Here is a 26,520-nt window from a genome sequence, read left to right on the forward strand (position 1 = left end):
CGTGAGCCGGACAGAGCGGTAGCTTGTACGAGGGCGAAGAACGAAGCCGCAGGGAGACGACATTGTGTGTACAGCCTTGGGACTGCTAGATGACAGTGGCTAAAGCTCCCTGCCTTTTCAATGCACTGCTGGCATGCTTTATTGAAGGCGTTCCGAGACAACTTTCCTGGGTTTTGACTTCGTCCTGATGAAGCCCCTGTTGGGAAATTCATTTGGGAGTCAGCAGCTGCTGGACTTTTGCGATTGCCTTCACTGTGCACTGAATGCCAGGACGGCATGTGCACGTTAAATCAACGAGCTGGGCAAGAGTAATCGAAAAATCACGGCCGTCAGAAAGCAGCTTATATATTGCCCAGGAAAGAGCAGTGTTTTTGGAGTGTGCAGTAAAATCGTGTTTCTAGACAAGGGAGGCATAAGTGCGCTGCGCTCCTAAGCTATCTCCCTGCGAGACACACTGCCAAAGCTTTTCGTTATCATGCAGTCTAGTGCAGACGGACACTGCGGCTCTCCGGAGCTGTCCGAAGCCAAGCGTCGGTGGCCGCCGTCTTTCGGCTGAAGCAGCGCTTCGGGGCGTACGGCTGCCGCTCCGCTGTTGTGTGCGCGAGGCAGCCGCTTCTCCTGCTCCGTGAGCCGGACAGAGCGGTAGCTTGTACGAGGGCAAAGAACGAAGCCGCAGGGAGACGACATTGTGTGTACAGCCTTGGGACTGCTAGATGACAGTGGCTAAAGCTCCCTGCCTTTTCAATGCACTGCTGGCATGCTTTATTGAAGGCGTTCCGAGACAACTTTCCTGGGTTTTGACTTCGTCCTGATGCAGCCCCTCTTGGGAAATTCGTTTGGGAGTCAGCAGCTGCTGGACTTTTGCGATTGCCTTCACTGTGCACTGAATGCCAGGACGGCATGTGCACGTTAAAACAACGAGCTGGGCAAGAGCAGGAAGGGAGCACGGGCATCAGAGAGCATCTGACATCTTGCCCTGGAAAGAGCAGTGTTTTTGGAGTGTGCAGTAAAATCGTGTTTCTGGACAAGGGAGGCATAAGTGCCCTGCGCTCCTAAGCTATCTCCCTGCGAGACACACTGCTAAAGCTTTTCGCTATGATGCAGTCCAGTGCAGACGCACACTACGGCTCTCCGGAGCTGTCCGAAGCGAAGCGCCGGTCGCCGGCGTCTTTCGGCTGAAGCAGCGCTTCGGAGCGTACGGCTGCCGCTCCTCTGTTGTGTGCGCGAAGCAGCCGCTTCTCCTGCTCCGCGAGCCGGACAGAGCGGTAGCTTGTACGAGGGCGAAGAACGAAGCCGCAGAGCACCGGCCTTCTGCGCGCACCCTAAGGACTGCTAGAGGACCGTGGTGGCCGCTCGCCTGCCTCTTCAATTCCATTCTAGCATCCTTAGGGAAGGTGTTCCAGGACAATTTTCTGGAGTTTTGAATTCGTCCTGATGCAGCCCCTCCTGGGAAACTCCTACTCGTCCTCTGAGTCTCCGAGTGCAGAGACCTCGATGGCAACTGCAGAAATGAAGGGCTGCGTTGAGTAGTCGAGGAGCAAGAACATAGCCAGCGCCTTGTGTTTGGGAGTCAGCAGCTGCTGGACTTTTGCGATTGCCTTCACTGTGCACTGAATGCCAGGACGGCATGTGCACGTTAAAACAACGAGCTGGGCAAGAGCAGTAATCGTAAGATCACGGCCGTCAGAAAGCAGCTTATATATTGCCCTGGAAAGAGCAGTGTTTTTGGAGTATGCAGTAAAATCGTGTTTCTGGACAAGGGAGGCATAAGTGTGCTGCGCTCCTAAGCTATCTCCCTGCGAGACACACTGCCAAAGCTTTTCGTTATCATGCAGTCTAGTGCAGACGCACACTACGGCTCTCCGGAGCTGTCCGAAGCCAAGCGCCGGTCGCCGGCGTCTTTCGGCTGAAGCAGCGCTTCGGAGCGTACGGCTGTTGTGTGCGCGAAGCAGCCGCTTCTCCTGCTCCGCGAGCCGGACAGAGCGGTAGCTTGTACGAGGGCGAAGAACGAAGCCGCAGAGCACCGGCCTTCTGCGCGCACCCTAAGGACTGCGAGAGGACCGTGGTGGCCGCTCGCCTGCCCCTTCAATTCCATTCTAGCATCCTTAGGGAAGGTGTTCCAGGACAATTTTCCTGAGTTTTGAATTCGTCCTGATGCAGCATCTCCTGGGAAACTCCTACTCCTCCTCTGCGTCTCCGAGTGCAGAGACCTCGATGGCAACTGCAGAAATGAAGGGCTTCGTTGAGTTGTCGAGAAGCAAGAACATAGCCAGCGCCTTGTGTTTGGGAGTCAGCAGCACCTGGACTTTTGCGATTGCTTTCACTGTGCACTGAATGCCAGGACGGCATGTGCACGTTAAAACAACGAGCTGGGCAAGAGTAATCGAAAGATCACGGCCGTCAGAAAGCAGCTTATATATTGCCCTGGAAAGAGCAGTGTTTTTGGAGTGTGCAGTAAAATCGTGTTTATGGACAAGGAAGGCATAAGTGCGCTGCGCTCCTAAGCTATCTCCTTGCTAAGACACACTGGCAAAGCTTTTCGCTACGATGCAGTCTAGTGCAGACGCACACTACGGCTCTCCGGAGCTGTCCGAAGCGAAGCGCCGGTCGCCGGCGTCTTTTGGCTGAAGCAGCGCTTCGGAGCGTACGGCTGCCGCTCCTCTGTTGTGTGCGCGAGGCAGCCGCTTCTCCTGCTCCGTGAGCCGGACAGAGCGGTAGCTTGTACGAGGGCGAAGAACGAAGCCGCAGAGCACCGGCCTTCTGCGCGCACCCTAAGGACTGGTAGAGGACCGTGGTGGCCGCTCGCCTGCCTCTTCAATTCCATTCTAGCATCCTTAGGGAAGGTGTTCCAGGACAATTTTCCTGAGTTTTGAATTCGTCCTGATGCAGCCCCTCCTGGGAAACTCCTACTCGTCCTCTGCGTCTCCGAGTGCAGAGACCTCGATGGCAACTGCAGAAATGAAGGGCTGCGTTGAGTTGTCGAGAAACAAGAACATAGCCAGCGCCTTGTGTTTGGGAGTCAGCAGCACCTGGACTTTTGCGATTGCCTTCACTGTGCACTGAATGCCAGGACGGCATGTGCACGTTAAAACAACGAGCTGGGCAAGAGTAATCGAAAGATCACGGCCGTCAGAAAGCAGCTTATATATTGCCCTGGAAAGAGCAGTGTTTTTGGAGTGTGCAGTAAAATCGTGTTTCTGGACAAGGGAGGCATAAGTGCCCTGCGCTCCTAAGCTATCTCCCTGCGAGACACACTGGCAAAGCTTTTCGTTATCATGCAGTCTAGTGCAGACGCACACTACGGCTCTCCGGAGCTGTCCGAAGCCAAGCGCCGGTCGCCGGCGTCTTTCGGCTGAAGCAGCGCTTCGGAGCGTACGGCTGTTGTGTGCGCGAGGCAGCCGCTTCTCCTGCTCCGCGAGCCGGACAGAGCGGTAGATTGTACGACGGCGAAGAACGAAGCCGCAGAGCACCGGCCTTCTGCGCGCACCCTAAGGACTGCTAGAGGACCGTGGTGGCCGCTCGCCTGCCTCTTCAATTCCATTCTAGCATCCTTAGGGAAGGTGTTCCAGGACAATTTTCCTGAGTTTTGAATTCGTCCTGATGCAGCCCCTCCTGGGAAACTCCTACTCGTCCTCTGCGTCTCCGAGTGCAGAGACCTCGATGGCAACTGCAGAAATGAAGGGCTGCGTTGAGTTGTCGAGAAGCAAGAACATAGCCAGCGCCTTGTGTTTGGGAGTCAGCAGCACCTGGACTTTTGCGATTGCTTTCACTGTGCACTGAATGCCAGGACGGCATGTGCACGTTAAAACAACGAGCTGGGCAAGAGCAGTAATCGAAAGATCACGGCCGTCAGAAAGCAGCTTATATATTGCCCAGGAAAGAGCAGTGTTTTTGGAGTGTGCAGTAAAATCGTGTTTCTGGACAAGGGAGGCATAAGTGTGCTGCGCTCCTAAGCTATCTCCCTGCGAGACACACTGCCAAAGCTTTTCGTTATCATGCAGTCTAGTGCAGACGGACACTGCGGCTCTCCGGAGCTGTCCGAAGCCAAGCGCCGGTCGCCGGCGTCTTTCGGCTGAAGCAGCGCTTCGGAGCGTACGGCTGCCGCTCCTCTGTTGTGTGCGCGAGGCAGCCGCTTCTCCTGCTCCGTGAGCCGGACAGAGCGGTAGCTTGTACGAGGGCGAAGAACGAAGCCGCAGGGAGACGACATTGTGTGTACAGCCTTGGGACTGCTAGATGACAGTGGCTAAAGCTCCCTGCCTTTTCAATGCACTGCTGGCATGCTTTATTGAAGGCGTTCCGAGACAACTTTCCTGGGTTTTGACTTCGTCCTGATGAAGCCCCTGTTGGGAAATTCATTTGGGAGTCAGCAGCTGCTGGACTTTTGCGATTGCCTTCACTGTGCACTGAATGCCAGGACGGCATGTGCACGTTAAATCAACGAGCTGGGCAAGAGTAATCGAAAAATCACGGCCGTCAGAAAGCAGCTTATATATTGCCCAGGAAAGAGCAGTGTTTTTGGAGTGTGCAGTAAAATCGTGTTTCTAGACAAGGGAGGCATAAGTGCGCTGCGCTCCTAAGCTATCTCCCTGCGAGACACACTGCCAAAGCTTTTCGTTATCATGCAGTCTAGTGCAGACGGACACTGCGGCTCTCCGGAGCTGTCCGAAGCCAAGCGTCGGTGGCCGCCGTCTTTCGGCTGAAGCAGCGCTTCGGGGCGTACGGCTGCCGCTCCGCTGTTGTGTGCGCGAGGCAGCCGCTTCTCCTGCTCCGTGAGCCGGACAGAGCGGTAGCTTGTACGAGGGCAAAGAACGAAGCTGCAGGGAGACGACATTGTGTGTACAGCCTTGGGACTGCTAGATGACAGTGGCTAAAGCTCCCTGCCTTTTCAATGCACTGCTGGCATGCTTTATTGAAGGCGTTCCGAGACAACTTTCCTGGGTTTTGACTTCGTCCTGATGAAGCCCCTCTTGGGAAATTCGTTTGGGAGTCAGCAGCTGCTGGACTTTTGCGATTGCCTTCACTGTGCACTGAATGCCAGGACGGCATGTGCACGTTAAAACAACGAGCTGGGCAAGAGCAGGAAGGGAGCACGGGCATCAGAGAGCATCTGACATCTTGCCCTGGAAAGAGCAGTGTTTTTGGAGTGTGCAGTAAAATCGTGTTTCTGGACAAGGGAGGCATAAGTGCCCTGCGCTCCTAAGCTATCTCCCTGCGAGACACACTGCTAAAGCTTTTCGCTATGATGCAGTCCAGTGCAGACGCACACTACGGCTCTCCGGAGCTGTCCGAAGCGAAGCGCCGGTCGCCGGCGTCTTTCGGCTGAAGCAGCGCTTCGGAGCGTACGGCTGCCGCTCCTCTGTTGTGTGCGCGAAGCAGCCGCTTCTCCTGCTCCGCGAGCCGGACAGAGCGGTAGCTTGTACGAGGGCGAAGAACGAAGCCGCAGAGCACCGGCCTTCTGCGCGCACCCTAAGGACTGCTAGAGGACCGTGGTGGCCGCTGGCCTGCCTCTTCAATTCCATTCTAGCATCCTTAGGGAAGGTGTTCCAGGACAATTTTCTGGAGTTTTGAATTCGTCCTGATGCAGCCCCTCCTGGGAAACTCCTACTCGTCCTCTGCGTCTCCGAGTGCAGAGACCTCGATGGCAACTGCAGAAATGAAGGGCTGCGTTGAGTAGTCGAGAAGCAAGAACATAGCCAGCGCCTTGTGTTTGGGAGTCAGCAGCTGCTGGACTTTTGCGATTGCCTTCACTGTGCACTGAATGCCAGGACGGCATGTGCACGTTAAAACAACGAGCTGGGCAAGAGCAGTAATCGTAAGATCACGGCCGTCAGAAAGCAGCTTATATATTGCCCTGGAAAGAGCAGTGTTTTTGGAGTGTGCAGTAAAATCGTGTTTCTGGGCAAGGGAGGCATAAGTGTGCTGCGCTCCTAAGCTATCTCCCTGCGAGACACACTGCCAAAGCTTTTCGTTATCATGCAGTCTAGTGCAGACGCACACTACGGCTCTCCGGAGCTGTCCGAAGCCAAGCGCCGGTCGCCGGCGTCTTTCGGCTGAAGCAGCGCTTCGGAGCGTACGGCTGTTGTGTGCGCGAAGCAGCCGCTTCTCCTGCTCCGCGAGCCGGACAGAGCGGTAGCTTGTACGAGGGCGAAGAACGAAGCCGCAGAGCACCGGCCTTCTGCGCGCACCCTAAGGACTGCGAGAGGACCGTGGTGGCCGCTCGCCTGCCCCTTCAATTCCATTCTAGCATCCTTAGGGAAGGTGTTCCAGGACAATTTTCCTGAGTTTTGAATTCGTCCTGATGCAGCATCTCCTGGGAAACTCCTACTCCTCCTCTGCGTCTCCGAGTGCAGAGACCTCGATGGCAACTGCAGAAATGAAGGGCTTCGTTGAGTTGTCGAGAAGCAAGAACATAGCCAGCGCCTTGTGTTTGGGAGTCAGCAGCACCTGGACTTTTGCGATTGCTTTCACTGTGCACTGAATGCCAGGACGGCATGTGCACGTTAAAACAACGAGCTGGGCAAGAGTAATCGAAAGATCACGGCCGTCAGAAAGCAGCTTATATATTGCCCTGGAAAGAGCAGTGTTTTTGGAGTGTGCAGTAAAATCGTGTTTATGGACAAGGAAGGCATAAGTGCGCTGCGCTCCTAAGCTATCTCCTTGCTAAGACACACTGGCAAAGCTTTTCGCTACGATGCAGTCTAGTGCAGACGCACACTACGGCTCTCCGGAGCTGTCCGAAGCGAAGCGCCGGTGGCCGGCGTCTTTCGGCTGAAGCAGCGCTTCGGAGCGTACGGCTGCCGCTCCTCTGTTGTGTGCGCGAGGCAGCCGCTTCTCCTGCTCCGTGAGCCGGACAGAGCGGTAGCTTGTACGAGGGCGAAGAACGAAGCCGCAGAGCACCGGCCTTCTGCGCGCACCCTAAGGACTGGTAGAGGACCGTGGTGGCCGCTCGCCTGCCTCTTCAATTCCATTCTAGCATCCTTAGGGAAGGTGTTCCAGGACAATTTTCCTGAGTTTTGAATTCGTCCTGATGCAGCCCCTCCTGGGAAACTCCTACTCGTCCTCTGCGTCTCCGAGTGCAGAGACCTCGATGGCAACTGCAGAAATGAAGGGCTGCGTTGAGTTGTCGAGAAACAAGAACATAGCCAGCGCCTTGTGTTTGGGAGTCAGCAGCACCTGGACTTTTGCGATTGCCTTCACTGTGCACTGAATGCCAGGACGGCATGTGCACGTTAAAACAACGAGCTGGGCAAGAGTAATCGAAAGATCACGGCCGTCAGAAAGCAGCTTATATATTGCCCTGGAAAGAGCAGTGTTTTTGGAGTGTGCAGTAAAATCGTGTTTCTGGACAAGGGAGGCATAAGTGCCCTGCGCTCCTAAGCTATCTCCCTGCGAGACACACTGGCAAAGCTTTTCGTTATCATGCAGTCTAGTGCAGACGCACACTACGGCTCTCCGGAGCTGTCCGAAGCCAAGCGCCGGTCGCCGGCGTCTTTCGGCTGAAGCAGCGCTTCGGAGCGTACGGCTGTTGTGTGCGCGAGGCAGCCGCTTCTCCTGCTCCGCGAGCCGGACAGAGCGGTAGATTGTACGACGGCGAAGAACGAAGCCGCAGAGCACCGGCCTTCTGCGCGCACCCTAAGGACTGCTAGAGGACCGTGGTGGCCGCTCGCCTGCCTCTTCAATTCCATTCTAGCATCCTTAGGGAAGGTGTTCCAGGACAATTTTCCTGAGTTTTGAATTCGTCCTGATGCAGCCCCTCCTGGGAAACTCCTACTCGTCCTCTGCGTCTCCGAGTGCAGAGACCTCGATGGCAACTGCAGAAATGAAGGGCTGCGTTGAGTTGTCGAGAAGCAAGAACATAGCCAGCGCCTTGTGTTTGGGAGTCAGCAGCACCTGGACTTTTGCGATTGCTTTCACTGTGCACTGAATGCCAGGACGGCATGTGCACGTTAAAACAACGAGCTGGGCAAGAGCAGTAATCGAAAGATCACGGCCGACAGAAAGCAGCTTATATATTGCCCAGGAAAGAGCAGTGTTTTTGGAGTGTGCAGTAAAATCGTGTTTCTGGACAAGGGAGGCATAAGTGTGCTGCGCTGCTAAGCTATCTCCCTGCGAGACACACTGCCAAAGCTTTTCGTTATCATGCAGTCTAATGCAGACGGACACTGCGGCTCTCCGGAGCTGTCCGAAGCCAAGCGCCGGTCGCCGGCGTCTTTCGGCTGAAGCAGCGCTTCGGAGCGTACGGCTGCCGCTCCTCTGTTGTGTGCGCGAGGCAGCCGCTTCTCCTGCTCCGTGAGCTGGACAGAGCGGTAGCTTGTACGAGGGCGAAGAACGAAGCCGCAGGGAGACGACATTGTGTGTACAGCCTTGGGACTGCTAGATGACAGTGGCTAAAGCTCCCTGCCTTTTCAATGCACTGCTGGCATGCTTTATTGAAGGCGTTCCGAGACAACTTTCCTGGGTTTTGACTTCGTCCTGATGAAGCCCCTGTTGGGAAATTCATTTGGGAGTCAGCAGCTGCTGGACTTTTGCGATTGCCTTCACTGTGCACTGAATGCCAGGACGGCATGTGCACGTTAAATCAACGAGCTGGGCAAGAGTAATCGAAAAATCACGGCCGTCAGAAAGCAGCTTATATATTGCCCAGGAAAGAGCAGTGTTTTTGGAGTGTGCAGTAAAATCGTGTTTCTAGACAAGGGAGGCATAAGTGCGCTGCGCTCCTAAGCTATCTCCCTGCGAGACACACTGCCAAAGCTTTTCGTTATCATGCAGTCTAGTGCAGACGGACACTGCGGCTCTCCGGAGCTGTCCGAAGCCAAGCGTCGGTGGCCGCCGTCTTTCGGCTGAAGCAGCGCTTCGGGGCGTACGGCTGCCGCTCCGCTGTTTTGTGCGCGAGGCAGCCGCTTCTCCTGCTCCGTGAGCCGGACAGAGCGGTAGCTTGTACGAGGGCAAAGAACGAAGCCGCAGGGAGACGACATTGTGTGTACAGCCTTGGGACTGCTAGATGACAGTGGCTAAAGCTCCCTGCCTTTTCAATGCACTGCTGGCATGCTTTATTGAAGGCGTTCCGAGACAACTTTCCTGGGTTTTGACTTCGTCCTGATGAAGCCCCTCTTGGGAAATTCGTTTGGGAGTCAGCAGCTGCTGGACTTTTGCGATTGCCTTCACTGTGCACTGAATGCCAGGACGGCATGTGCACGTTAAAACAACGAGCTGGGCAAGAGCAGGAAGGGAGCACGGGCATCAGAGAGCATCTGACATCTTGCCCTGGAAAGAGCAGTGTTTTTGGAGTGTGCAGTAAAATCGTGTTTCTGGACAAGGGAGGCATAAGTGCCCTGCGCTCCTAAGCTATCTCCCTGCGAGACACACTGCTAAAGCTTTTCGCTATGATGCAGTCCAGTGCAGACGCACACTACGGCTCTCCGGAGCTGTCCGAAGCGAAGCGCCGGTCGCCGGCGTCTTTCGGCTGAAGCAGCGCTTCGGATCGTACGGCTGCCGCTCCTCTGTTGTGTGCGCGAAGCAGCCGCTTCTCCTGCTCCGCGAGCCGGACAGAGCGGTAGCTTGTACGAGGGCGAAGAACGAAGCCGCAGAGCACCGGCCTTCTGCGCGCACCCTAAGGACTGCTAGAGGACCGTGGTGGCCGCTCGCCTGCCTCTTCAATTCCATTCTAGCATCCTTAGGGAAGGTGTTCCAGGACAATTTTCCTGAGTTTTGAATTCGTCCTGATGCAGCCCCTCCTGGGAAACTCCTACTCGTCCTCTGAGTCTCCGAGTGCAGAGACCTCGATGGCAACTGCAGAAATGAAGGGCTGCGTTGAGTAGTCGAGGAGCAAGAACATAGCCAGCGCCTTGTGTTTGGGAGTCAGCAGCTGCTGGACTTTTGCGATTGCCTTCACTGTGCACTGAATGCCAGGACGGCATGTGCACGTTAAAACAACGAGCTGGGCAAGAGCAGTAATCGTAAGATCACGGCCGTCAGAAAGCAGCTTATATATTGCCCTGGAAAGAGCAGTGTTTTTGGAGTGTGCAGTAAAATCGTGTTTCTGGGCAAGGGAGGCATAAGTGTGCTGCGCTCCTAAGCTATCTCCCTGCGAGACACACTGCCAAAGCTTTTCGTTATCATGCAGTCTAGTGCAGACGCACACTACGGCTCTCCGGAGCTGTCCGAAGCCAAGCGCCGGTCGCCGGCGTCTTTCGGCTGAAGCAGCGCTTCGGAGCGTACGGCTGTTGTGTGCGCGAAGCAGCCGCTTCTCCTGCTCCGCGAGCCGGACAGAGCGGTAGCTTGTACGAGGGCGAAGAACGAAGCCGCAGAGCACCGGCCTTCTGCACGCACCCTAAGGACTGCGAGAGGACCGTGGTGGCCGCTCGCCTGCCCCTTCAATTCCATTCTAGCATCCTTAGGGAAGGTGTTCCAGGACAATTTTCCTGAGTTTTGAATTCGTCCTGATGCAGCATCTCCTGGGAAACTCCTACTCCTCCTCTGCGTCTCCGAGTGCAGAGACCTCGATGGCAACTGCAGAAATGAAGGGCTTCGTTGAGTTGTCGAGAAGCAAGAACATAGCCAGCGCCTTGTGTTTGGGAGTCAGCAGCACCTGGACTTTTGCGATTGCTTTCACTGTGCACTGAATGCCAGGACGGCATGTGCACGTTAAAACAACGAGCTGGGCAAGAGTAATCGAAAGATCACGGCCGTCAGAAAGCAGCTTATATATTGCCCTGGAAAGAGCAGTGTTTTTGGAGTGTGCAGTAAAATCGTGTTTATGGACAAGGAAGGCATAAGTGCGCTGCGCTCCTAAGCTATCTCCTTGCTAAGACACACTGGCAAAGCTTTTCGCTACGATGCAGTCTAGTGCAGACGCACACTACGGCTCTCCGGAGCTGTCCGAAGCGAAGCGCCGGTGGCCGGCGTCTTTCGGCTGAAGCAGCGCTTCGGAGCGTACGGCTGCCGCTCCTCTGTTGTGTGCGCGAGGCAGCCGCTTCTCCTGCTCCGTGAGCCGGACAGAGCGGTAGCTTGTACGAGGGCGAAGAACGAAGCCGCAGAGCACCGGCCTTCTGCGCGCACCCTAAGGACTGCTAGAGGACCGTGGTGGCCGCTCGCCTGCCTCTTCAATTCCATTCTAGCATCCTTAGGGAAGGTGTTCCAGGACAATTTTCCTGAGTTTTGAATTCGTCCTGATGCATCCCCTCCTGGGAAACTCCTACTCGTCCTCTGCGTCTCCGAGTGCAGAGACCTCGATGGCAACTGCAGAAATGAAGGGCTGCGTTGAGTTGTCGAGAAACAAGAACATAGCCAGCGCCTTGTGTTTGGGAGTCAGCAGCACCTGGACTTTTGCGATTGCCTTCACTGTGCACTGAATGCCAGGACGGCATGTGCACGTTAAAACAACGAGCTGGGCAAGAGTAATCGAAAGATCACGGCCGTCAGAAAGCAGCTTATATATTGCCCAGGAAAGAGCAGTGTTTTTGGAGTGTGCAGTAAAATCGTGTTTCTGGACAAGGGAGGCATAAGTGCGCTGCGCTCCTAAGCTATCTCCCTGCGAGACACACTGCCAAAGCTTTTCGTTATCATGCAGTCTAGTGCAGACGGACACTGCGGCTCTCCGGAGCTGTCCGAAGCCAAGAGCCGGTCGCCGGCGTCTTTCGGCTGAAGCAGCGCTTCGGAGCGTACGGCTGCCGCTCCTCTGTTGTGTGCGCGAGGCAGCCGCTTCTCCTGCTCCGTGAGCCGGACAGAGCGGTAGCTTGTACGAGGGCGAAGAACGAAGCCGCAGGGAGACGACATTGTGTGTACAGCCTTGGGACTGCTAGATGACAGTGGCTAAAGCTCCCTGCCTTTTCAATGCACTGCTGGCATGCTTTATTGAAGGCGTTCCGAGACAACTTTCCTGGGTTTTGACTTCGTCCTGATGAAGCCCCTGTTGGGAAATTCATTTGGGAGTCAGCAGCTGCTGGACTTTTGCGATTGCCTTCACTGTGCACTGAATGCCAGGACGGCATGTGCACGTTAAAACAACGAGCTGGGCAAGAGTAATCGAAAGATCACGGCCGTCAGAAAGCAGCTTATATATTGCCCTGGAAAGAGCAGTGTTTTTGGAGTGTGCAGTAAAATCGTGTTTATGGACAAGGAAGGCATAAGTGCGCTGCGCTCCTAAGCTATCTCCTTGCTAAGACACACTGGCAAAGCTTTTCGCTACGATGCAGTCCAGTGCAGACGCACACTACGGCTCTCCGGAGCTGTCCGAAGCGAAGCGCCGGTCGCCGGCGTCTTTCGGCTGAAGCAGCGCTTCGGAGCGTACGGCTGCCGCTCCTCTGTTGTGTGCGCGAAGCAGCCGCTTCTCCTGCTCCGCGAGCCGGACAGAGCGGTAGCTTGTACGAGGGCGAAGAACGAAGCCGCAGAGCACCGGCCTTCTGCGCGCACCCTAAGGACTGCTAGAGGACCGTGGTGGCCGCTCGCCTGCCTCTTCAATTCCATTCTAGCATCCTTAGGGAAGGTGTTCCAGGACAATTTTCTGGAGTTTTGAATTCGTCCTGATGCAGCCCCTCCTGGGAAACTCCTACTCGTCCTCTGCGTCTCCGAGTGCAGAGACCTCGATGGCAACTGCAGAAATGAAGGGCTGCGTTGAGTAGTCGAGGAGCAAGAACATAGCCAGCGCCTTGTGTTTGGGAGTCAGCAGCTGCTGGACTTTTGCGATTGCCTTCACTGTGCACTGAATGCCAGGACGGCATGTGCACGTTAAAACAACGAGCTGGGCAAGAGCAGCAATCGTAAGATCACGGCCGTCAGAAAGCAGCTTATATATTGCCCTGGAAAGAGCAGTGTTTTTGGAGTGTGCAGTAAAATCGTGTTTCTGGGCAAGGGAGGCATAAGTGTGCTGCGCTCCTAAGCTATCTCCCTGCGAGACACACTGCCAAAGCTTTTCGTTATCATGCAGTCTAGTGCAGACGCACACTACGGCTCTCCGGAGCTGTCCGAAGCCAAGCGCCGGTCGCCGGCATCTTTCGGCTGAAGCAGCGCTTCGGAGCGTACGGCTGTTGTGTGCGCGAAGCAGCCGCTTCTCCTGCTCCGCGAGCCGGACAGAGCGGTAGCTTGTACGAGGGCGAAGAACGAAGCCGCAGAGCACCGGCCTTCTGCGCGCACCCTAAGGACTGCGAGAGGACCGTGGTGGCCGCTCGCCTGCCCCTTCAATTCCATTCTAGCATCCTTAGGGAAGGTGTTCCAGGACAATTTTCCTGAGTTTTGAATTCGTCCTGATGCAGCATCTCCTGGGAAACTCCTACTCCTCCTCTGCGTCTCCGAGTGCAGAGACCTCGATGGCAACTGCAGAAATGAAGGGCTTCGTTGAGTTGTCGAGAAGCAAGAACATAGCCAGCGCCTTGTGTTTGGGAGTCAGCAGCACCTGGACTTTTGCGATTGCTTTCACTGTGCACTGAATGCCAGGACGGCATGTGCACGTTAAAACAACGAGCTGGGCAAGAGTAATCGAAAGATCACGGCCGTCAGAAAGCAGCTTATATATTGCCCTGGAAAGAGCAGTGTTTTTGGAGTGTGCAGTAAAATCGTGTTTATGGACAAGGAAGGCATAAGTGCGCTGCGCTCCTAAGCTATCTCCTTGCTAAGACACACTGGCAAAGCTTTTCGCTACGATGCAGTCTAGTGCAGACGCACACTACGGCTCTCCGGAGCTGTCCGAAGCGAAGCGCCGGTCGCCGGCGTCTTTCGGCTGAAGCAGCGCTTCGGAGCGTACGGCTGCCGCTCCTCTGTTGTGTGCGCGAGGCAGCCGCTTCTCCTGCTCCGTGAGCCGGACAGAGCGGTAGCTTGTACGAGGGCGAAGAACGAAGCCGCAGAGCACCGGCCTTCTGCGCGCACCCTAAGGACTGGTAGAGGACCGTGGTGGCCGCTCGCCTGCCTCTTCAATTCCATTCTAGCATCCTTAGGGAAGGTGTTCCAGGACAATTTTCCTGAGTTTTGAATTCGTCCTGATGCATCCCCTCCTGGGAAACTCCTACTCGTCCTCTGCGTCTCCGAGTGCAGAGACCTCGATGGCAACTGCAGAAATGAAGGGCTGCGTTGAGTTGTCGAGAAACAAGAACATAGCCAGCGCCTTGTGTTTGGGAGTCAGCAGCACCTGGACTTTTGCGATTGCCTTCACTGTGCACTGAATGCCAGGACGGCATGTGCACGTTAAAACAACGAGCTGGGCAAGAGTAATCGAAAGATCACGGCCGTCAGAAAGCAGCTTATATATTGCCCAGGAAAGAGCAGTGTTTTTGGAGTGTGCAGTAAAATCGTGTTTCTGGACAAGGGAGGCATAAGTGCCCTGCGCTCCTAAGCTATCTCCCTGCGAGACACACTGCCAAAGCTTTTCGTTATCATGCAGTCTAGTGCAGACGGACACTGCGGCTCTCCGGAGCTGTCCGAAGCCAAGCGCCGGTCGCCGGCGTCTTTCGGCTGAAGCAGCGCTTCGGAGCGTACGGCTGCCGCTCCTCTGTTGTGTGCGCGAGGCAGCCGCTTCTCCTGCTCCGTGAGCCGGACAGAGCGGTAGCTTGTACGAGGGCGAAGAACGAAGCCGCAGGGAGACGACATTGTGTGTACAGCCTTGGGACTGCTAGATGACAGTGGCTAAAGCTCCCTGCCTTTTCAATGCACTGCTGGCATGCTTTATTGAAGGCGTTCCGAGACAACTTTCCTGGGTTTTGACTTCGTCCTGATGAAGCCCCTGTTGGGAAATTCATTTGGGAGTCAGCAGCTGCTGGACTTTTGCGATTGCCTTCACTGTGCACTGAATGCCAGGACGGCATGTGCACGTTAAAACACCGAGCTGGGCAAGAGTAATCGAAAGATCACGGCCGTCAGAAAGCAGCTTATATATTGCCCTGGAAAGAGCAGTGTTTTTGGAGTGTGCAGTAAAATCGTGTTTCTGGACAAGGAAGGCATAAGTGCGCTGCGCTCCTAAGCTATCTCCTTGCTAAGACACACTGGCAAAGCTTTTCGCTACGATGCAGTCTAGTGCAGACGCACACTACGGCTCTCCGGAGCTGTCCGAAGCGAAGCGCCGGTCGCCGGCGTCTTTCGGCTGAAGCAGCGCTTCGGAGCGTACGGCTGCCGCTCCTCTGTTGTGTGCGCGAGGCAGCCGCTTCTCCTGCTCCGTGAGCCGGACAGAGCGGTAGCTTGTACGAGGGCGAAGAACGAAGCCGCAGGGAGACGACATTGTGTGTACAGCCTTGGGACTGCTAGATGACAGTGGCTAAAGCTCCCTGCCTTTTCAATGCACTGCTGGCATGCTTTATTGAAGGCGTTCCGAGACAACTTTCCTGGGTTTTGACTTCGTCCTGATGAAGCCCCTGTTGGGAAATTCGTTTGGGAGTCAGCAGCTGCTGGACTTTTGCGATTGCCTTCACTGTGCACTGAATGCCAGGACGGCATGTGCACGTTAAAACAACGAGCTGGGCAAGAGCAGGAAGGGAGCACGGGCATCAGAAAGCAGCTTATATATTGCCCTGGAAAGAGCAGTGTTTTTGGAGTGTGCAGTAAAATCGTGTTTCTGGACAAGGGAGGCATAAGTGCCCTGCGCTCCTAAGCTATCTCCCTGCGAGACACACTGCTAAAGCTTTTCGCTATGATGCAGTCCAGTGCAGACGCACACTACGGCTCTCCGGAGCTGTCCGAAGCCAAGCGCCGGTCGCCGGCGTCTTTCGGCTGAAGCAGCGCTTCGGAGCGTACGGCTGTTGTGTGCGCGAAGCAGCCGCTTCTCCTGCTCCGCGAGCCGGACAGAGCGGTAGCTTGTACGAGGGCGAAGAACGAAGCCGCAGAGCACCGGCCTTCTGCGCGCACCCTAAGGACTGCTAGAGGACCGTGGTGGCCGCTGGCCTGCCTCTTCAATTCCATTCTAGCATCCTTAGGGAAGGTGTTCCAGGACAATTTTCCTGAGTTTTGAATTCGTCCTGATGCATCCCCTCCTGGGAAACTCCTACTCGTCCTCTGCGTCTCCGAGTGCAGAGACCTCGATGGCAACTGCAGAAATGAAGGGCTGCGTTGAGTTGTCGAGAAGCAAGAACATAGCCAGCGCCTTGTGTTTGGGAGTCAGCAGCACCTGGACTTTTGCGATTGCTTTCACTGTGCACTGAATGCCAGGACGGCATGTGCACGTTAAAACAACGAGCTGAGCAAGAGCAGTAATCGTAAGATCACGGCCGACAGAAAGCAGCTTATATATTGCCCTGGAAAGAGCAGTGGTTTTGGAGTGTGCAGTAAAATCGTGTTTCTGGACAAGGGAGGCATAAGTGCGCTGCGCTCCTAAGCTATCTCCCTGCGAGACACACTGCCAATGCTTTTTGTTATCATGCAGTCTAGTGCAGACGCACACTACGGCTCTCCGGAGCTGTCCGAAGCCAAGCGCCGGTCGCCGGCGTCTTTCGGCTGAAGCAGCGCTTCGGAGCGTACGGCTGTTGTGTGCGCGAAGCAGCCGCTTCTCCTGCTCCGGGAGCCGGACAGAGCGGTAGCTTGTACGAGGGCGAAGAACGAAGCCGCAGAGCACCGGCCTTCTGCGCGCACCCTAAGGACTGCTAGAGGACCGTGGTGGCCGCTGGCCTGCCTCTTCAATTCCATTCTAGCATCCTTAGGGAAGGTGTTCCAGGACAATTTTCCTGAGTTTTGAATTCGTCCTGATGCAGCATCTCCTGGGAAACTCCTACTCGTCCTCTGCGTCTCCGAGTGCAGAGACCTCGATGGCAACTGCAGAAATGAAGGGCTGCGTTGAGTTGTCGAGAAGCAAGAACATAGCCAGCGCCTTGTGTTTGGGAGTCAGCAGCACCTGGACTTTTGCGATTGCCTTCACTGTGCACTGAATGCCAGGACGGCATGTGCACGTTAAAACAACGAGCTGGGCAAGAGTAATCGAAAGATCACGGCCGTCAGAAAGCAGCTTATATATTGCCCTGGAAAGAGCAGTGTTTTTGGAGTGTGCAGTAAAATCGTGTTTCTGGACAAGGGAGGCATAAGTGCGCTGCGCTCCTAAGCTATCTCCCTGCGAGACACACTGCCAAAGCTTTTCGTTATCATGCAGTCTAGTGCAGACGGACACTGCGGCTCTCCGGAGCTGTCCGAAGCGAAGCGCCGGTCGCCGGCGTCTTTCGGCTGAAGCAGCGCTTCGGGGCGTACGGCTGCCGCTCCGCTGTTGTGTGCGCGAGGCAGCCGCTTCTCCTGCTCCGTGAGCCGGACAGAGCGGTAGCTTGTACGAGGGCGAAGAACGAAGCCGCAGGGAGACGACATTGTGTGTACAGCCTTGGGACTGCTAGATGACAGTGGCTAAAGCTCCCTGCCTTTTCAATGCACTGCTGGCATGCTTTATTGAAGGCGTTCCGAGACAACTTTCCTGGGTTTTGACTTCGTCCTGATGAAGCCCCTGTTGGGAAATTCGTTTGGGAGTCAGCAGCTGCTGGACTTTTGCGATTGCCTTCACTGTGCACTGAATGCCAGGACGGCATGTGCACGTTAAAACGACGAGCTGGGCAAGAGTAGCCGAAAGATCACGGCCGTCAGAAAGCAGCTTACATATTGCCCAGGAAAGAGCAGTGTTTTTGGAGTGTGCAGCTAATCCGTGTTTCTGGACAAGGGCGGCATAAGTGCGCTGCGCTCCTAAGCTATATCCCAGCAAGACACACTGGCAAAGCTTTTCGTTATCATGCAGTCTAGTGCAGACTCAAACTACGGCTCTCCGCTGCTGTTCCGGGGGAAGTGCCGCTCCCCGGCGTCTTTTGCCCGACGCTCCGCTGTTGTGTGCGCGAAGCAGCCGTTTCTCTTGCTCCGGGAGCCGGAGAGAGCGGTGTCGTGTACGAGGGCGAAGAACGAAGCCGCAGAGCACCGGACTTGTGTGCACAGCCTACGGGCTGCTAGAGGATGGTGGCTGCAGCTCCCTAACCCATCAATTCACAGCTGGCATGCTCTATGGAAGGTGTTCCAGGACAATTTTCTTGGGTTTTGAATTCGTGCTGATGCAGGTCCTTCTGGGAAATTCGTTCTCAGTCTGGCTGCTCCCTCTGAGCACAGATAAAGCTCCTGGAAAATAGAAAGGTATCTGCTATCAGCAGTAGACTGACATGGCTAGCTCATGAAGTAAAATTCATATATTGACAGGGAAATGTCCTCAAATCAGGAAAAGATGGAGTCACGATTTTGGGTTTGATCACAGAGTGGCCCACTGGAGAGACTGGCCTGCTTGCAAAAGTTGGATGAGTAGTCAGATTGCAGCTTTGAACACTCAAAAGATACTCAGAAATGGGCAGTGGATTCAGATACAGCATCAAACGGGTTTATGTTTTTCTACCAGTACTGTGTGCAGAATAAATGTGAAATAAATTCAGATCACCCCCATTACAGAGGAGAAAATAAATTAGTTTCCCCCACTGTGCATCTCATTTCAAGATCACTTTGAGAACTGATAACTTCAAAGCTGAGAATGCAGCTGTTTGTAAACAGTTTCAGGCCCAGTTTGCTCAGTCTATATTTCACATCATCTCAGTTTTTCACACAACATACACGTTCATACTACTTTAGGTACATACTCCATCCAATCCCCTCCTGAAATTTTGTAACTCTTTTGGTTCCCTCATAAATTACACAGAAAATAACAGAAATTAAAAAAAAAAAAAAAATCTGTTGTAAGCATTTGGCTATTGAAACACAGAGCAACCAGAAGATTTACACAATCCTCCAGATGTAATCTTGGTATGAAGATCATGGTAGTTTTATCCATGACAGAGCAGAATACAAAGAAATTGTGTCATGTGTAAGAGAAACCCAAAAGCATTTAAACTGGTCATTGCCCAGCTTACTTCTTCTCCCATTACAGAGAAGGCTTTTCGCGGCTAAAATCGTATCTCCAAAGAATCCAGATTCTTTCAGAGCATTTCTGCATCAGTTTACTGGTCCTCTTGTGATGATTCCACTCCTCCCATGTTGAGGGTTGGGACTGGATGTTCTTTAAGGTCCCTTCCAACACATAACATTCTATTATTTTGGGATTCCATGTTGCTGAACTGTGGAGCTCTCCACAGTCATGGTTTCCTTTAGGATGGAAACTGAAGAGTGATGGAGTGGACAGGAAAAAGGAAACAATACCCCTCAGAAGGAAGGACAGGAAATCTGAAGTTGGTTTTGCAAGAGAAAATATAAAAAATCTGAGAATCTAAACACTATATTTTGACAGTATTAAATGAAAATTATCTTGACTGCAGACTCAGAGATCTTTGGCTCTGTCTACATTCTTAAACTTCTACATACATTTGAAGTCTAAAAAGAATGAATCCTGCAAGACTGAGTTTTCAAATTGCAAGAGGGAGCCTTGAAGCTGTCCAGATTCTGAAAAAGAATTGCTCGAGACCTTACTTGCTGCACCTTTAACATTGTCATCCCCAGAGCTATTCAGATAGTGTTGCAAAGCTGTGACTCAGAAAATGAGGCCTCCAGGGAGTTTTTCTCACCTAGTAAAAGCAGCCAAAATCCAGGTTTAGCACCAGAGCAGGCTTCTATTATAAGAGTGTTAGTGTAATGATGGATCCCTCTGAGACACTCTAGGATGACATCTGTGATGATAAGAGCTCTCCCCAGTCAGTTTTTATCTGTCTCTGTTCAGTGACCCTCAGAAAAACAACATGAAATCTGACAAACACATTCCAGGAACATTACTTATGGTACATTTTAGTGACTTCAGCTACAAATATTTCCTCCTGTTTTTCTCATTGTTGTAATCGTTGCATGACAAAATAGCTCTCAGTATTCACTATCACAATTGATTTAACCTATCTGTTTTATACAAGCCAACCTATCTGCTTCTAATTTCATTTTGCTTTCAAAACAAGTTTATAGAATAGGCTAAGATATTTTTTTTGTAATTTATAACAACTCCAGACAACCCATCTAGACTTCTATGTGTGGGAATGCAGAGCTTCCCTCTGGCTGCCCTGGAAGGTCTGGGACCCTGGCAGGGGGTCAGGAATCCCTCTGTACAGGGCCCCTAGAGACACTGTCTGTGATCTCTGTCCATGGAAAAGAGTTTTCAATCCTACAGGATGAATTACAAGCTCTGAGTGTTTGATATAAGTAATAATTAAGTGTGGCATGGGTGCAAAAGTAAAATTTTAGGATTCTAGATTAGGGGTCAAAGGGGACAAGATGGAGGAAATTGGGTGTGTCTTGTCCTTTTTCTTCTTCTTCATGCCCTCCATGTTTCACTGTAGTGTTGGCATTTTTCTATTGGTTTAGGCTGGGGACACGCTGTTCAACGTAGGTGACAGATATTGGCACATTATTGTAAATATAGCGCAGGTAGTTTCTGGTATATAATGTTTGTAACATCCCACTGAGGGCAGAGCTCCACACGCTGCCCTGCAGGACAGACCTGCGGCAGGGCAGCAGAACATGTTAGAGATAAGCAAGAATAAACAATCTTGAAAACAGCACAGACAAATGATTGCTTCTTCTTTGGCAACGGGGCAGAAAGACAGACTTTCTACCATCTCGGATTCATCAATACCACAGATTCTGACACGATGGATCTCAATCACTTGTAGCTATAATAAGATAAAATCTCTGAAGGAACCTTTGTCATGAGAGCATTGTGGTAGGCCAAACTGCATAGATGGAGGGGCTTCAGAGCAATACTTGGCAGAAAAAAAATCAGTGTATTGGAGACTTACAACTGTTCAGTTCAGTATAATAGGACTGAGTCCAAAAGAAAAAGGGGGTGCATTAATGATTTTGGAATTGGAAGGGGGGGGTCTGATTTCAGCTCATTTAATTTGTCAGGATTTCTGATTCTTTAATGGCAAGCTTTTCAGAATGGCAGATATAGCTTTTAAATGCATTTAAAAGCATTAAAATGCAGTGGAATGGAAGCACATTTTCTGAAGGGTACAATTTCTGCCAAAAGCAGAGAGAAGAAGCTATGTCATTTTTACCAGATGATAGCTTTCTAAAGCTACCAAATTATCTTTGCAGCTACAAAAGTAACTCTATTCTCTTCCCTTCAGGGATTTGAAATATTAAGAGCCAGTTTAGTTGTCTTTTATTCCCCTGATTCTGTCTTTTCTAGCTTTTGTACTTTCCTTATTACTCTGCATGTCTCTGAGCACACTTTTTTCTGTACCATTTTCCCAGCTACTGAATGCAAAACTTTGTAAGAAAGTTTCATCCTGGGTAAACTAAACTTTCATCCTGGGTAAACTAAATTACAGATTTAAGAGCAAAACAAAACCGTATCTCAAGAGTTCTTTATCTTTACCAGAAGCATTTCAGGACAGTGTCCAAAATTCATAATGCAATTAAGATACTGTCTTCCGGCATTGGTGCAGTTGAGACTAATCCTCTTCAATGCTTTGACTCAATGATCAATATTTCTAATGGCTATCTTTATTGAAAACTTGGGGCTCCTTCTATCTGGACATGGATTCCTATCAGACAGTTTAAAGCCTTGGATTAACCTTCAAGCAATCAAAGCATTAACTCTTTTTGATTGTGAAGAGCTAACTTCCCCAGACATGAGTAAGTATATGGCTCTTGGAAGAGAGAAAAGTTTGGGCAAGGTTCACAATCAGTAACAAGCTGCAGTGATCGTAACTCCAGGAGAGCCTTGCTCCCCATTCACATACTGCCTTTGGCCTGGCCAGACTGAAGCTGTTTGCATGTTCTTGTTTTGGTCTGAAACAAAAAGACATGAAGAGACCAACTGTGGAGAGCAAGAGCTTGTAGGAAATTGCATGTTTTAATTTCCTGTACCAGTATTCTGCAATTCAAAATGTTGATCGTTTATGTGCCTACATTTTCAAACGTAAATTAAATACATCAGTTGTGCCTGGAACTAGCTGACACAACTGAGACGTACCATTTATTTTCCTTAAATAAACCAAGCTTATTTTCCTCATTTTTTCTTTAAGTTTTTATATGGTCCTATATTGTATATTGTAAAAAAATGACATGATAAATGGATGCCTCTCCAGGGTGTTCCACTTCAAAGAATGCATCTGCCATTTGGTCATGAAAGAAGAAACAGCTTTTTGTTTCTTCACAAGCCAGATGCAAAAACATTGGATATTGAAACTGCAAATAGAGTAGGGACAAATGGTAGATATTTAGAGGTTGTGCTTTTCTCCTTTGAGGGAAGATTTTTTATTAAATTCTGAAATGTAAACTGAACATAAAAGTCTTTGAAGTACAGACACTGAGGCTGTCATTAAGTGAATCTCATTAGAGTTAAGGAGAGACTCCCTGCAATGCAAGCCCTTGGAATAACATTTTACCACTTCAGTCTGAAGCACAGACCTGTTTACATAAGCGAGTTGATCAGAAATAGTTTCTGGCCAAACAAATGTTCAAGAAGATTAATGGTGAACACATGTTGTATTTTGTTATCTAAAACAACACCCAAATTCTCAACTGAAATCTAGGTTATGTGATGACATAGAGTGTTGGTTAAGGGCATTTCCTGCTTTTGGAGTGTTAACTCTGTCCATTTTTATTGCCTTTTGGAGAATGCAGTTGGGCTCTTTGTAGAAGAATTTCACTCAATTACTATGGAAGGGATGAATTTTCTTTCCTGCTGTAGGGTAAAGACGTGTAGGCCTGAGAGGTGCCCCAAGTATGTACGTAGAGATCACAGAATTCTTTTATCCACAAGGACAACAATGAGATTACTAGCAAAAGCAGCTCCTCCCTCAATTCAAGCTATTCTATAGTGTTAGGATACCAGCGGAGCTTATGGCACAGCAAGAGGTTTGGTATTACCCTGGTTCACCAGAAATCACAGTTATGTGCTGCTGGTTCTAGGCGGTTGACTCCATTCTGCTGAATTGGTCTACAGCCTGGAGGCCTTAGTAGAGCTCCCAGTGTTACTGAATAATTAAATAGAACTGATGTAGAAACAGTCCATGATGTACAACAGACCAGGCATGTTTACCTTTGTATTAAAGAGAAACTCAAGCCATTAAATCAATGAAGCTAAAGGAAGTTGAAACTAGCCATTAATATGGAACTGGACATCAGATGGATATCCTGGTAGACAACAAGTTGAACATATAGAGATGTGCTTTTGCAGCAAAGGTGGCTGCTGCTGCTGTGTAAGGGAAGGGCATGGCCAGTAACTTAAAGAAGGTGGTTCCTCACTCAGCCTGGTGAGGCCACCTGGAGTGCTGGGCCCAGCGCTGGGCTCCTCACTACAGGAGGGATGTGAGCATGTGAGTATACCTCAGCCAGTCCAGGGAAGCAGCACAAAAATCACAAATGGATTGGAGCATCTGACATAGTAGGAAAGGCTGAGGGCTGGGATTGTTTGACTTTGGTAAGAGTAGGAGTAGAGGGAATTCTTAATAGCATGGATGGAGACCTGATATAGTGGGTGTAAAGAAAATAGAGCCAGACTCTTCTCAGTGGTATCCAGTGGAAGGACAAGAGGCAATGAGCACAAACTGAAATGCAAGAGATTTTGTTTGAACACCAGAAAGCTATTTTTTTTTTAACTGAAGGATGATTCAGGATTTTCAAAGGTTGCCCTGTGAGGTTGTGAGTCTCTGTCCTTGAAGATATTCAAACCCAGTTGAGTATTGTCCTGAGCAACCTGTTGCAGTTGAGCCTGCTTTGACCAGGGGGGTTAGATTACATAAACTCTAGAGATTTCTTTTCATCCTAACCATTCTGTAATTCTGCAATTACAGACTGAGCCATGCAAGTGAGTGTGATACACTGGGGATTCATTGTCCACGTCTCAGCTGCACTCAATACAGACAGCTGAGCATTCCAACTCCTATGCGAGTGAATATCACCTACAAATTTACTCCTCAGGGTGTCTCTGGCAGCTGCTTTCTACCTTACAGTTCTGTGTCCTATCTGTCAGAAGGAGAATCATGAAAATGCAAAAGCAAGAGCTAGAAGAGTGCTGGAACTCAAAATGTCTCTCAGACATTTTTAGAGGTTCCAGGCCTTGGTCAGGAGTATTTTAGACCTTGGCAGGAAGCTGGAAACAGCTGTGATTTTGAGTTTGAGCCATGGAATGAGTTACCAACTTTGAAGGTGGAACAAGCAGTCACAAAGGGTTAGATAGTACAGTAAACGTAGTTACAAAACAGAGGGAAAATTTTTTTAGTATTGTACAGGGGGGTTTTAGCACCTGTACAAGGGGGTTTTTATTTTGCACATGGTTCTAAGTTCCAAGAAGTTCTAAGATGGAGGAAAGTGGGCTGATCCTGTTCTTCTTCCTTCTTCTTCCTTGCCTCCATGTTCTTGGTGATGTTGGCACTCACAGATTGGTTTAGAGTAGAAAAGCACTTTGTAATATAGGTAGTAGGTATTGGGGGAAAAGTATAAACATGTAATACATAATGTATCATATAAAAGATAGCAGCAGCCCTGGGCTGGGGGAGAGAAGAAGAAGACAGCAGACAGAGAGGATGTCAGGGTGTGTGTGTCTCTCTGCCTGGGCTGCTGACCAAACAGCCGCAACCCGAGAAGACAATCTTTTAGATAACTCACAAGAAACTGCCTTGAGGCCGAACAACAAGAGGCTGCGGGGCTTTTCTTTGGAAGCACGGGTTGGAGGAGAGACTTTACCAGCACACGAGACCCCAGACCAAACCTGGGGTTCCCACAGAAGAGGTTCTAGGATATGTACCCACATAACACAGACTGCAGCAGATTGTCCTACCTGGCATAAGAATGACCAAATACATCATTGTTGCTGGATCTATGGACCAAAGTCACATTTTCAATTCAGCACGTCAAAAACTCTGCCTGCACTGGTTCTGTCCATGACTGCATTACCTATTTCAGGGTACAGAGCTGCCAGCATTAGTGTTGCCTTTCTATTATGTATTGTTTCTCTTCAATGAAAACTGAAGAAATACTAGCCTTTGGCCCACACCAGCAACTTCAAACAACCTTGTCACACACCAGTTGGTGGCCATCTCCCTTTTTTAGAGGGTAAACCAAAGTCAAAATATAATCCATGGCCTCCAGCTCATGGCTATGGGAGTTTCAAGGAGTGACAGCTGAATGTCACTCCCACAGGTTGCAGCTCTGTGCAAAAAAAGCCAACAGTGGGAATTGGGATGACAAAGGCTAAACCTGCTTTTGTCAGAGCAGCATAGGAAATGTATGGTATAGTGGAAAAAGAACCCAGGGGTGCCTGTTGCTGTATCTGATCTCCACTTTACATTTTGTTCAACAAGATGTCCATCCCTTGCCAACTAAGTTCTAAATGATTCATTTTGTTGCTGGATAGTCATATTTTGTGGGTAGCCACTAGTCAGTTTGAGTTATTCACTTCTACAAAATACTTCCTTTAGAAGGCACTGTAAACAGAATTAATTTTTAAATAGTTTGAGTTTTTTGAAAGACATGAGCAATGGTTATTAATATTGGCACAGAACAAGTCACATACTGATGATTCAAGGGATAGAAACTGGAACATTTTGGACAGAATGGATGTTTTTATATTCACTTGCCTTATATCCAGACACTCTGGTGGTATAAGTGTTAATTATACCCAAGACAGCAAAGTGAGGAAGTCAGGTTCTAATACGTGTGGTAAAATAAATCTTTAGATGAAGCAAACCTTGTATATTCAAATAATTCAGTTTCCATTTCTCAGTTACAACATGCAATTTTGTCATGCATCTCTTCTGCATGACAGAGGAGGAGGAAGGAGTTTGTCTCATTGAAGGCAGTGGAAAGTGTGCTTGATATAGCATGCACAAATATGGACATGAAGTTGTGAGGCTGCACTGCTCACTGCCCTTACAGATGCAAAGAAGCATGCACTCAGATTCCCGAACAACCTACAGTGATGTTTTCACTTGAAATTTTTTTGCATTGAAGCTCATTCTTGTGATAAAAAATGGTCACTCCCCAGCCAGTTAGCTAAACAAGCCAAGAAAACTGAACACTTGGTGATTGCAGCCTAGTTACTGCGAGCACAACTGCGCATTGTTCCGCTTCCCTAAAAAAATAAATTAAAAAATCTCCAAGGCTTGCCACTGTTTGGAAAGAATCTATAATTTTTTTGCACATATCTAGACTGGTTTACTGCTTTTCAGTGTGACTTCTTGTTATGGTATCAGCCAGCTGGTAACAGCCAGTATGTACTTTTTGACTGCTGCTGACCAAGGCAGACTCTGAGAAATCTTCAAAAGCCAAAGAATTTGCCAGTAACTGAGTCACTTTAAGCAGCCTACCATGAATTTGTAGCATGCCATACAATCAATTTTTGAGTCACCATCTGAAAACAGCCTTGATGAATAAGTACTTGACAAGAAAATGGATCTGAAATTTCCAGCTGGTCTTATGCCAGGATTCTGCCATGCTCCCTTTGTCTCCAAAGTCAAGACACTTGAAGTGATCTCAGTATAAATGACTATTAAATATATCCTAATATCGCGTTCAATAAGGGGCTGCACAAGGGCTTTGACAATGCCACCTTCTGTGGAGACACACAGAATCTGATGCAACAAGACACACAAACACACACACACAGAGACACACACA

The sequence above is a fragment of the Lonchura striata genome, chromosome 21, assembly GCF_046129695.1.
Source record: "Lonchura striata isolate bLonStr1 chromosome 21, bLonStr1.mat, whole genome shotgun sequence".
In the NCBI taxonomy this organism is placed as follows: Eukaryota; Metazoa; Chordata; class Aves; order Passeriformes; family Estrildidae; genus Lonchura; species Lonchura striata.